The sequence below is a fragment of the Hypanus sabinus genome, chromosome 20, assembly GCF_030144855.1.
Source record: "Hypanus sabinus isolate sHypSab1 chromosome 20, sHypSab1.hap1, whole genome shotgun sequence".
Taxonomy (NCBI): Eukaryota; Metazoa; Chordata; class Chondrichthyes; order Myliobatiformes; family Dasyatidae; genus Hypanus; species Hypanus sabinus.
Genome location: NC_082725.1, coordinates 73,142,648 through 73,155,051, shown reverse-complemented (window position 1 = coordinate 73,155,051; position 12,404 = coordinate 73,142,648). Strand labels below are relative to the sequence as shown.

Below are 12,404 nucleotides of genomic sequence, written 5' to 3'. Positions count from 1 at the left end.
GTTTTTCAAAGAGTCGTACCCCCGTTCTGGGTTAGCTTCAAGAAGGAGAATCTCATTGACTCTCAGGGTCACATTGCTTTGTGCTGTTGAGTACAAAGAAGCACAGTGCTGAGGTGTCAGAACCACCCTGAGAATTATTGCTTGACCGTGCAGCTCTATGTTCAGGAGGTGCCCCAAAGAACGGAGAGATACACAGCCGCCTTACCCATCGATGTGGGCCTAACCAGAGAACGGAGAGATACACAGCTGCCTTACCCATCGATGTGGGCCTAACCAGAGAACGGACAGATACACAGCCGCCTTACCCATCGATGTGCTTGTGGGCCTAACCAGAGAACGGAGAGGTACACAGCCACCTTACCCATCCTTGTGCTTGTGGGCCTAACCAGAGAACGGACAGATACACAGCCGCCTTACCCATCGATGTGGGCCTAACCAGAGAATGGAGAGGTACACAGCCGCCTTACCCATCCATGTGCTTGTGGGCCTAACCAGAGAACGGAGAGATACACAGCCGCCTTACCCATCGATGTGGGCCTAACCAGAGAACGGAGAGGTACACAGCCGCCTTACCCATCCATGTGCTTGTGGGCCTAACCAGAGAACGGAGAGATACACAGCCGCCTTACCCATCGATGTGGGCCTAACCAGAGAACGGAGAGATACACAGCCGCCTTACCCATCCTTGTGCTTGTGGGCCTAACCAGAGAACGGAGAGATACACAGCCGCCTTACCCATCCTTGTGCTTGTGGGCCTAACCAGAGAACGGACAGATACACAGCCGCCTTACCCATCCTTGTGCTTGTGGGCCTAACCAGAGAACGGAGAGGTACACAGCCGCCTTACCCATCCTTGTGCTTGTGGGCCTAACCAGAGAACGGACAGATACACAGCCGCCTTACCAATCGATGTGGGCCTAACCAGAGAACGGAGAGGTACACAGCTGCCTTACCCATCCATGTGGGCCTAACCAGAGAACGGAGAGGTACACAGCCACCTTACCCATCCTTGTGCTTGTGGGCCTAACCAGAGAACGGAGAGATACACAGCCGCCTTACCCATCCTTGTGCTTGTGGGCCTAACCAGAGAACGGAGAGATACACAGCCGCCTTACCCATCGATGTGGGCCTAACCAGAGAACGGAGAGATACACAGCCGCCTTACCCATCGATGTGGGCCTAACCAGAGAACGGAGAGGTACACAGCTGCCTTACCCATCCATGTGGGCCTAACCAGAGAACGGAGAGATACACAGCCGCCTTACCCATCCTTGTGCTTGTGGGCCTAACCAGAGAACGGAGAGATACACAGCCGCCTTACCCATCCATGTGCTTGTGGGCCTAACCAGAGAACGGACAGATACACAGCCGCCTTACCCATCCTTGTGCTTGTGGGCCTAACCAGAGAACGGACAGATACACAGCCGCCTTACCCATCCTTGTGCTTGTGGGCCTAACCAGAGAACGGAGAGGTACACAGCCGCCTTACCCATCCTTGTGCTTGTGGGCCTAACCAGAGAACGGAGAGGTACACAGCCGCCTTACCCATCCTTGTGCTTGTGGGCCTAACCAGAGAACGGACAGATACACAGCCGCCTTACCCATCCTTGTGCTTGTGGGCCTAACCAGAGAACGGACAGATACACAGCCGCCTTACCCATCCTTGTGCTTGTGGGCCTAACCAGAGAACGGACAGATACACAGCCGCCTTACCCATCGATGTGCTTGTGGGCCTAACCAGAGAATGGAGAGATACACAGCCGCCTTACTCATCGATGTGGGCCTAACCAGAGAATGGAGAGGTACACAGCCGCCTTACCCATCCTTGTGCTTGTGGGCCTAACCAGAGAACGGAGAGATACACAGCCGCCTTACCCATCCTTGTGCTTGTGGGCCTAACCAGAGAACGGAGAGATACACAGCCGCCTTACCCATCCTTGTGCTTGTGGGCCTAACCAGAGAACGGAGAGATACACAGCCGCCTTACCCATCCTTGTGCTTGTGGGCCTAACCAAAGCTTTCACTTTTCTCGCTGCTTATAATCAGAGTAGTTTCTATTTCAAATACTCAGAGTCTGTTTAATCTGTTTATTTCAAGTATCTTGTAGGGTACTCATCAGCTGGGTAGCCACGGTCCTCTTTCTTGTCCTATTGCTGCAGATTTCAGTGGCCCTGACCCTGTCTTTGGTAACTCATGCTGTAAGAATGTGAATGGAAGCATTTCTTTCCGAAGCAGCCTCCCAACTTCTGATGGGCCCAGCAGTATGTCCATCACGGTGAAGTAGGCCAGCCCCTCCCAGAATCCCACTGGCTGTGTTAAAGGTACTATCAAAATGCAAATGGTTTTTGTTGGAAAAGTCAGACTCCAGTTTGAGCAGTGTTATGGTCTAACTCAGTGACAGGAAGTGGTTACCACAGGCAGGCCCACATTTACCGCCTGCCTCTAATTGCCAAAGTGGCTCGCTGAGCCATTTCAGCAGGCAATTAGGAGTTGGTCAGCCACATTCCTGTGTGTCTGTAGTTGGACTAGAAAGGACAGTGGTTTTCTTTCCCTAAAAACTTTGGTTTGGAGGTCATTTTCTGAGTAAACCATATTAATTAGCTGAATTTTAATAAACCTTTGGCCATGGTGGGATTTGAACTCCTGTCATCAGCCCAGATTTGCAGATGTTAGTCCAGGGATGCAAGTTTTAGAGAGAGATGCTTTCTTTATCAGCCAGAAGTATTTATGTCACACACTTAGCTTGCAAGTGTACACTTTGTGATTCACAGAGCTGTTCCGAATCAGACTTTGTCTCAAACTAGGGCCAAGTGTCAAAATCTAGGTTAGAAAGAGAAGGCGATTTTAACGATCAAATTAAAGAATGCAGGAGAGGCAGAAATGTCTGGAGAGAGGATTTAGTATTCTGGTAGCTAAAGGCAGAACCATTAAACTAGGGAGCATTTCAGCATTTTTAATAATGAGACAGCTTTGTTTGTTTTCCTTATTCCCTTCTACACTAGCAGTCAGCAGCTGACTTGCCAGCAGGCATTAGGTACTGAGTTCACTCCTTACCACCTGGGTTTTGACAGACTGCACAACAGCCACAGTGACTCTTCTTCAAAACATTAGCTTACTGATACCTTGTGCTGCGCTTGTCCGTTGGTGCTGCGTTTGTCCGTTGGTGCTGCGCTTGTCCGTTGGTGCTGCGTTTGTCCGTTGGTGCTGCGTGTGTCTGTTGGTGCTGCGTTTGTCCGTTGGTGCTGCGTTTGTCCGTTGGTGCTGCGTGTGTCTGTTGGTGCTGCGTTTGTCCGTTGGTGCTGCGTTTGTCCGTTGGTGCTGCGTGTGCCCGTTGGTGCTGCGTGTGCCCGTTGGTGCTGCGCTTGTCCGTTGGTGCTGCGTGTGCCTGTTGGTGCTGCGTGTGCCTGTTGGTGCCGCGTTTGCCTGTTGGTGCCGCGTTTGTCCGTTGGTGCTGCGTGTGCCTGTTGGTGCCGCGTTTGCCTGTTGGTGCTGCGTTTGTCCGTTGGTGCTGCGTTTGTCCGTTGGTGCTGCGTGTGCCTGTTGGTGCCGCGTTTGCCTGTTGGTGCTGCGTTTGTCCGTTGGTGCTGCGTGTGCCCGTTGGTGCTGCGTGTGCCCGTTGGTGCTGCGATTGTCCGTTGGTGCTGCGTGTGCCCGTTGGTGCTGCGTGTGCCCGTTGGTGCTGCGTGTGCCCGTTGGTGCTGCGTTTGTCCGTTGGTGCTGCGTGTGTCCGTTGGTGCTGCGTTTGTCCGTTGGTGCTGCGTGTGCCCATTGTTACTGTGTGCTGCACCTTTGCCCTGCAGTAATGCTGTCCACTTGGCTGTACTCATGGGTATCCGTGTACGGTTGAATGATAATTAAGCTTGAGTTATGAACTATGTTGGTGTTCCTGCAGGGTAGCTATGGGTAACTTCTCTTTTACATCCCAGTAGAGTTCTTGGAGATGTTTTTGGCAGTTGGCTGGGAGGGTAAGTGTTAAAGAGTGATCGAATTGCTTTGAAATAGCCTGACGATCATATCTTATCCAGCAGGCTTTGCCGGCTGGTGGAGATAAACAGAAACTTCCTGTTCAGCTGCCTGTTCACCTCCTAAATATCTGTGTAGAATGGAGCCGTGGAGAGGAGACAGGTTAATGTGGCGCAGGGGAAGGAGTGCTTGGTTGCTTGCAGTGGGGAACAATAGATCACGTTTCCCTTGCACACTAAGTGGCCGGATTAACTCCTGTCTCCTTTTCACTTAGCACAATATGGTACATGCTTTTCACAGTTGAGTTTTACATCAGTTGCTGGATGATGCCACTCCCGGACATTCTCCCAGTGGGGCAACCACTTACAAGCACGTGAAGGTGATTAGGTTCAGGAGGAAGTCTCTGCTGACTCGGCTAGCTTCTCTTACTGTTGGGCACACAGCAGCTTGTTCAAGCACAGCCCATTAACAAGCCTGCCAGACAATCTACAGGACAACCATCTACATCTGACGAGCTACCGAGAAACAGCCCAGATGAAGAGTAGTTACGCTACCCCAATCAATGAACTCCTCCAGAGCCCCTCATCTCATCCTCTCACCTTTAAACTTGTACCATCTAGTCTAAGACTGAGTGCATTCACCTCTATAAGATCACATCTTGTTGGGTTTCCTACTTTCAGATACTTCCTTATGATAGAGAAGGAGGTGATTCAGCCCATCTATGCCAGCTCAAAAAGCAGTCCCACCCCCCACTTATTTGCTTGTAATTTGCTTTTTCCAAACTCCCATCAACTGGACACACAGCGTCCTCATCTGCTGGCCTCAACTGTTGAGAAATGCTAGCCACATCTCCACCTTACTGATTATCAACAAGGCTGTGTGTTTAGCCCCTGATCTACTTTCTAAATGCACATGACTGTGGCTAAATACAGCTCCAATGCCATCTTCATATTTGCCAACAACACTGCTGTTGTTGGAAGAATCACAACTGGTAAGTGAGCTAGGGGTTGAGTGGTACTGCAGCATCAACCTGTTGCTCAGTGTCAGCAAAACTAAAGTGCTGATTGTTGATTTGAGGAAGGGGAAGGTTCAACATGTACCAGTCTACACTGAGGGAACATCAGGGAGAAAAGTGGCATTTTTAAATTCCTGGATGTTACATAAAATTCGTTGAAAATTTATGTTTAAATTTCCCAGTGATACTGCAAGTAAATTTTTCATTGCATTTGTGCATACATGTACTTGTGCTTAAGACAATAAACTTGACTTGGATCACACAACCACACTGAGAGATACTTTGAGTTACTGATCAATCTAACAACCCTTCTGTCTCTGGGATGTTGGGAGGAACCCAGAGCATTCGAGGGGCATGATATCCATGGTGTAGAGCTTGCTGTGCACATTTTGGCTGCTGTAGTTCCTACACTACAATGTGGCTGTATTTCAGAATTACTTAAGAGGCTGTACAGTATTTCAGGATGTGAAAGCTGCTTCAGAGGAGCAAGGCCTCAGTGTCTTGGTTAATCATCAGGCAAAGTGTTTTTTCCAGTCCTGTTGGTTCTCTGACGTCAGGTGCAGGAAAGTACTCAACTCTCAATTTGCTCAGTTCTTGTTAAGTAATTTTTTTCATGAAGATGATGAAAAATTAAAAGTTAACAGAGAACTGCAACTGTGGTTCCTGAAAACAAAGCCCTGGTTTCTCAGTATTCAGAGTAACCTTGCATAGCAGACTTTGCCCAGTCATAAAAGCCAGTGCCCCTGTCAGGTAGAACCAACCCATCCCAGGAGAGTAGCACTAAGCTTCTTGGTGACCCTCTTTGATACTGGGGGGGGAGGGTGTGTGTGTGTCAGTGGGGGGCTGTGTGTGTGAGTGTGTGGGGGGGTGTGGGTGTGTGTGTGTGGGGGGGGGGTGTGAGTGTGTGTGTGTGTGTGTGTGTGTGTGTGTGGGGGGGTGTGAGTGTGGGGGTGTGTGTGTGGGTGTGTGTGTGGGGGGTGTGTGTGAGTGTGTGTGTGTGTGTGTGGGTGTGTGTGTGGGGGGTGTGTGTGAGTGTGTGTGTGTGTGTGGGGGGGTGTGAGTGTGTGTGTGTGGGGGGGGGTGTGGGGGTGTGTGTGTGTGTGGGGGTGTGTGTGTGTGTGGGGGGGGGTGTGTGCGTGTGTGTGTGTGTGTGTGGGGGTGTGAGTGTGGGGGTGTGTGTGTGGGTGTGTGTGTGGGGGGTGTGTGTGAGTGTGTGTGTGTGTGTGTGTGTGTGTGTGTGTGTGTGTTTAAGATGGCACCACTAGGTCATGACAGTTTGTGTGCAGCTCTGATGGGACTACTACAGCTCAACTCCACAGCCATGGATACTTCGGTCAGCAACATCATTTAAAAACAATTCATCGATACTCAAAATCGACGAACCTTGTTCAGCAGACTCGAGTCACGAGTGCAGCTCCCATTTAAAACAAGCAAGAGGAGTGAGCTGGTCTGCGCTATGAGTGAAATGCAGAGGCTTCAGAACCTCCAGTCCCAGCTCCCGTCTCTGGAAAATAAAACTGAAGAACTCAGAGCAAGATTGCAGTTCCAGAGGGACATCAGGGACTGCTGTGTACCTTGCTTCACGGAAACATGGCTGTTTCCTGTCACTTCAGACACAGCGCTGCAGCCTGATGACTTTGTGATCCACCATAAAGACGGGAGGTGCCTTATGATGAACTCGTTACGGTGCACAAACGTGGCAGTTCTGTCTCCATCCTGTTCACCCAACTTGGAGCATCTAGCAGTCAAATGTCATCTATTTTATGTGCTGAGAGAGTTTTCCACCGTCGTCCTGGTAGCGGTGTACATTCCACCTCAGCCCAATGTCAGACACACTGGAGAAGCTGAGGAATGTAATCAGGAGGTACAAGACCGCACACCCTGATGTCTTCCCGATCATTGCAGGAAATTTTAACCAGGCCAGCTTGAAGAAGTCCCTGAACAATTACCACCAGCGTATCAGTTGTGGAACCGGAGGAGCCGCCACAGGTGACCACTGTTACACCACCATTTTACTACCATCGAGAGTGCTTGCTGTGCCTACACTTGGTCCAGCTGTCCTTGTACTCCCAGTGTATGAGAGACTGGAGGCTGCAGCACCAGGCAGGTGTGGTCAAGGGAGGCAGAGGAACGCTTACAGGACTACTTTGGGTCAGTGGACTGGACGATATTCTGGAATTCTTCCTCAAATATAAATGACTATACCACAGTTGTCATTGACTTCATCAAGTATCAGAAATATCCAAACCATAGACTGTGGGTTTGTCCTCTGCCGATTGCTAGAGGGGTGCAGCTGGATCTACCAAACAGTTAGAAATGGAATCGGATGCTTGTCAACTGCAGCTGGGTCTGCAGGCCATCACTTCCTACAAAGAGAAATCTAACAACAGGAATGGCAGTGATACTTCACTCCCAGACGAGCTCAACACCTTTTTTGCGTGCTTTGAAAAGGAGGTGAAAGCTACCTCCCTGCGGCGTCTGGTGACCCGGTGATGTGTGCCTCAGAGGCCGATCTCAGAACATCCTTACAAAGATAGAACATAGAATCGTACAGCACAGTACAGGCCCTTTGGCCCACAATGTTGTGCCGACCCTTAAACCCTGCCTCTCATATAACCCCACCTTAAATTCCTCCATATACCTGTCTAGTAGTCTCTTAAACTTCACCGGTGTATCTGCCTCCACCACTGACTCAGGCACTGCATTCCTTGTACCAACCACTCTCTGAGTGAAAAACCTTCATAGATCCATAGAACATTACAGCACAGAAACAGGCCTTTTGGCCCTTCTTGGCTGTGCCGAACCATTTTTCTATCTAGTCCCTCTGACATGCACCTGTACCATATCCCTCCATACCCCTCTCATCCATGTACCTGTCCAAGTTTTTCTTAAATGTTAAAAGTGAGCCTGCATTCACCACTTCATCTGGCAGCTCATTCCACACTCCCACCACTCTCTGTGTGAAGAACTCCCCCCTAATGTTCCCTTTAAACTTTTCCCCCTTCACTCTTAACCCATGACTTCTGGTTTTTTTCTCCCCTGGCCTCAGTGGAAAAAGCCTGCTTGCATTCACTCTATCTATACCCATCATAATTTTATACACCTCTATCAAATCACCCCTCATTCTCCTACGCTCCAGGGAATAAAGTCATAACCTATTCAACCTTTCTCTGTAACTCAGTTTCTCAAGTCCCAGCAACATCCTTGTAAACCTTCTCTGCACTCTTTCAACCTTATTAATATCCTTCCTGTAATTAGGTTACCAAAACTGCACACAATACTCTTAATTCAGCCTCACCAATGTCTGATACAACCTCACCATTACATTTCAACTCTTATACTCAATACTTTGATTTATAAAGGTCAATGTACCAAAAGCTCTCTTTACAACCCTATCTACTTGTGACGCCACTTTTAGGAAATTATGTATCTGTATTCCCAGATCCCTCTGTTCTACTGCACTCCTCAGTGTCCTACCATTTACCTTGTATGTTCTACCTTGGTTTGACCTTCCGAAGTGCAATATCTCACACTTGTCTGCATTAAACTCCATCTGCCATTTTTCAGCCCATTCCTCCAGCTGGTCCAGATCCCTCTGCAAGCTTTGAAAACCTTCCTCACTGTCCACTACACCTCCAATCTTTATATCATCAGTAAATTTGCTGATCCAATTTGCCACATTATCATTCAGATCATTGATATAGATGACAAATGACAATGGACCCAGCACTGATCCCTGTGGCACACCACTAGTCACAGGCCTCCACTCAGAGTAGCAATCCTCCACTACCACTCTCTGGCTTCTCCCATTGAGCCATTGTCTAATCCAATTTACTACCTCTCCATGTATACCTAGCGACTGAATCTTCCTAACTAACCTCCCATGCGGGACCTTGTCAAAGGCCTTACTGAAGTCCATGTATACAACATCCACTGCCTTCCCTTCATCCACTTTCCTGGTACCTTCCTCAAAAAACTCTTAATAGATTGGTTAAACATGACCTACCACCCACAGAGCCGTGTTGACTGTTTCTAATAAGTCCCTGTCCATCTAAATACTTGTAGATCCTTTCTCTTAGTATTCCTTCCAATAATTTACCTACTACCAATGTCAAACTTACCGGCCTATAATTTCCCGGCTTACTTTTTGAGCTTTTTTTAATCAATGGAACTACATGAGCTATCCTCCAATCCTCCGGCACCTGACCCGTGGATATCGACATTTTAAATATTTCTGCCAGGGGCCCTGCAATTTCAACACTAGTCTCCTTCAAGGTCCGAGGGAATACCCTGTCAGGTCCTGGGGATTTATTTACTCTGAATTGCCTCAAGACAGCAAGCACCTCCTCCTCTTTAATCTGTATAAGTTCCATGACCTCCCTACTTGTTTCTGTAGACTCCTTCCAGTTTCCTTAGTAAATACAGATGCAAAAAACCCATTTAATATCTCTCCCATTTCTTTTGGTTCCATACATAGCCGACCACTCTGATCTTCAAGAAGACCAATTTTGTCCCTCACTATCCTTTTGGCCTTAACAAACCTGTAGAAGCTCTTAGGATTATCCTTCACCCTGACTGCCAAAGCAACCTCATGTCTTCCTCTAATATCCCTCTTGAACTTCCCTCCCCTTACCTTATAGCCATGTCCTCTTGTATTGAGCAGTGGTGCCCTGGGGAAGAGGCGCTGGCTGTCCACTCTGTCTATTCCTCTTAATATCTTGTATACCTCTATCATGCCTCCTCTCATCCTCCTTCTCTCCGGAGAGTAAAGCCCGAGCTCCCTTAATCTCTGATCATAATCCATACTCTCTAAACCAGGCAGCATCCTGGTAAATCTGCTCTGTACCCTTTCCAATGCTTCCACATCCTTCCTAAAGTGAGGCGACCAGAACTGGACACAGTACTCCAAGTGTGGCCTAACCAGAGTTTTATAGAGCTGCATCATTACCCCACCACTCTTAATCTCTATCCCTCGACTTATGAAAACTAACACCCCATAAGCTTTCCTAACTACCCTATCTACCTGTGAGGCAACTTTCAGGGATCTGTGGACATGTACCCCCAGATCCCTCTGCTCCTCCACTCTACCAAGTATCCTGCCATTTACTTTGTACTCTGCCTTGGAGTTTGTCCTTCCAAAGTGTACCACCTCACACTTCTCCGAGTTGAACTCCACCTGCCACTTCTCAGCCCACTTCTGCATCCTATCAATGTCTCTCTGCAACCTTCGACAATCCTCAACAGTGTCCACAACACCACCAACCTTTGTGTCATCTGCAAACTTGCCAACCCACCCTTCTGCTCCCACATCCAGGTTGTTAATATAAGATGTCAGGCCCTGATGGTGTACCTGGTAGGTCTCTGAAACCTGTGCCAAACAGCTGGCAGGAGTGTTCGAGGACATCTTCAGTCCTCGCTGCTGCAGTCTGAGGTTCCCACCTGCTCAACAGGACGACAGCCATAGCGGTTCCCAAGAGGAGCAGGGTGAGTTGCCTCAATAACTGCCATCCAGTTGCATTCACATCCACTGTGATGAAGTGCTTTCAGAAGTTAGTCATGGCCAGAATCAGCTCCGGCCTAAGCAGGGACCTGGACCCATTGCAGTTTTCCTTTCAACACAGTAGGCAAAAAGTGCATGCAGTCTCCCTGGCTCTTCACTCGGTCTTGGGTCACCTGGACAACAGCAATAGCTACGTCAGGCTGCTGTTCATTGACTACAACTTAGTTTTCAATACCACCACATCCTCAGTTCTAATAACAAGCTCCAAAATGTGTGTCTCTGTGACTGCCTTTACAACTGGATCTTTGACTTCCTCACCAAGAGGCCACAGTCAGTGCAGCCAGAATAGTTTCTCCTCCTTGCTGACACACCTGAAGGATGCATTCTCAGCCCACTCTCTCTACACTCACGATTGTGTGGCTGGGTACAGCTCAAACGCCATCCGAGGACAGCTACTGTTGGGAGAATTTCAGATGGTGATGAGGAGATGCACAGGAGCGAGATAGATGAGCTGGTTGAGTGGTGTCCTGGCAACAACCTTGCACTCAGTGTCAGTAAGACCAAGGAATTGATTGTGGACTTCAGGAAGGGGAAGTTGAGGGAACTCACACCAGACCGCATCGTGGGATCAGCAGTGAGCAGTTTCAAGTTCCTGAATGTCAGCTTCTGTGAAGCTCCACCCCGGAGCTAACACGTTAACGCAGTTTCAAAGAAGGCAGGATGGCGACTGTATTTTGTTAGGAGTTTGAGGAGACTTGTGTATTACTCCAGGTGTACCCTGGAGAGCTTTGTATCACCATCTGGTATTGAAGCGACACTGCACAGGATTGGAAAAAGTTTGTAGACTGGGCCAGTTTCATCATGATTCTTAGCCTCTGCAGCATCCAGAACACCCTCGAAAGGCGATGCCTCAAAAAGGGGGCATCCATCACTCAGGACATTCCCTCTTCTCGTTGCTGCAGTAAAGGAGGAGGGGCAGGAGCCTAAAGACACACACTGTATTTTTCAGGAACAGCTTCTTCCCCTGCGCCATTAAATTTCTGAATGGACAGTGAACACATGAACACACCTCACTGTTCTTTTGCTCACTTTTTGAACTATTTATTAATTTAATTTATTTTTTTAATATAAACTTATTGTAGTTTATAGTTTTTATTATTAAGTAGAAACAACAAATTTTTGCCCATTCTCCCAATTTGTCTGTGTCCTGCTGCAATTACCTTGCTTCCTGAACACTACCTACCCCTCCATCTGTCTTCATATCATCAGCAAACTTTGCCACAACACCTTCAATTCCATTATCTAAATCATTGACAAACAGTGTGAAAAGTAGTGGTCCCAATACTAAGCCCTGAGAAACACCACTAGTCACAGAAAAGGCCCCTTTTTATACCCACTCACTGCCTCCTGCCTGTTAGCCATTCCTCTATCCATGCCAGTTTCTTTCCTGTAACGCTGTAGGATTCAAATGTGAGGCACCCTATCAAATGTCTTCTGAAAATCCAAGTCAATGACATCCACTGCCTCTCCTTTGTCCACCCTGCTTGTTACTTCATCGAAAAATTCTGACTGATTTGCCAGGCCAGGTTTCCTTCACAGATACCATGTTGACTTTGACTTATTTTATCATTGGGGAGCATGACTTATGAAGACAGGTTGAGTGAACTCGGCCTTTTCTCCTTGGAGCAACGGAGGATGGGAGGTGACCTGATAGAGGTGTATAAGATGATGAGAGGCATTGATCGTGCGGATAGCCAGAGGCTTTTTCCCAGGGCCGAAATGGTTAACACGAGAGGGCAGATTTGAGGTGCTGGTGAGTAGGTACAGAGGAGATGTCAAGATTACGGTTTTTTACTCAGAGAGTGGTGAGTGTGTGGAATGGGCTGCCGGCGACGGTGGTGGAGCTACGATAGGGTCTTTTAAGAG

The 12,404-nt window shown here is 48.4% G+C and overlaps 1 protein-coding gene across 6 annotated transcripts in view; it reads left to right on the top strand.

The window, feature by feature from the left end:
* Positions 1–12,404, top strand: part of LOC132378631 (ras-responsive element-binding protein 1-like) — a 140,040-nt gene that overhangs the window by 54,121 nt on the left and 73,515 nt on the right. The window lies entirely within an intron of this gene.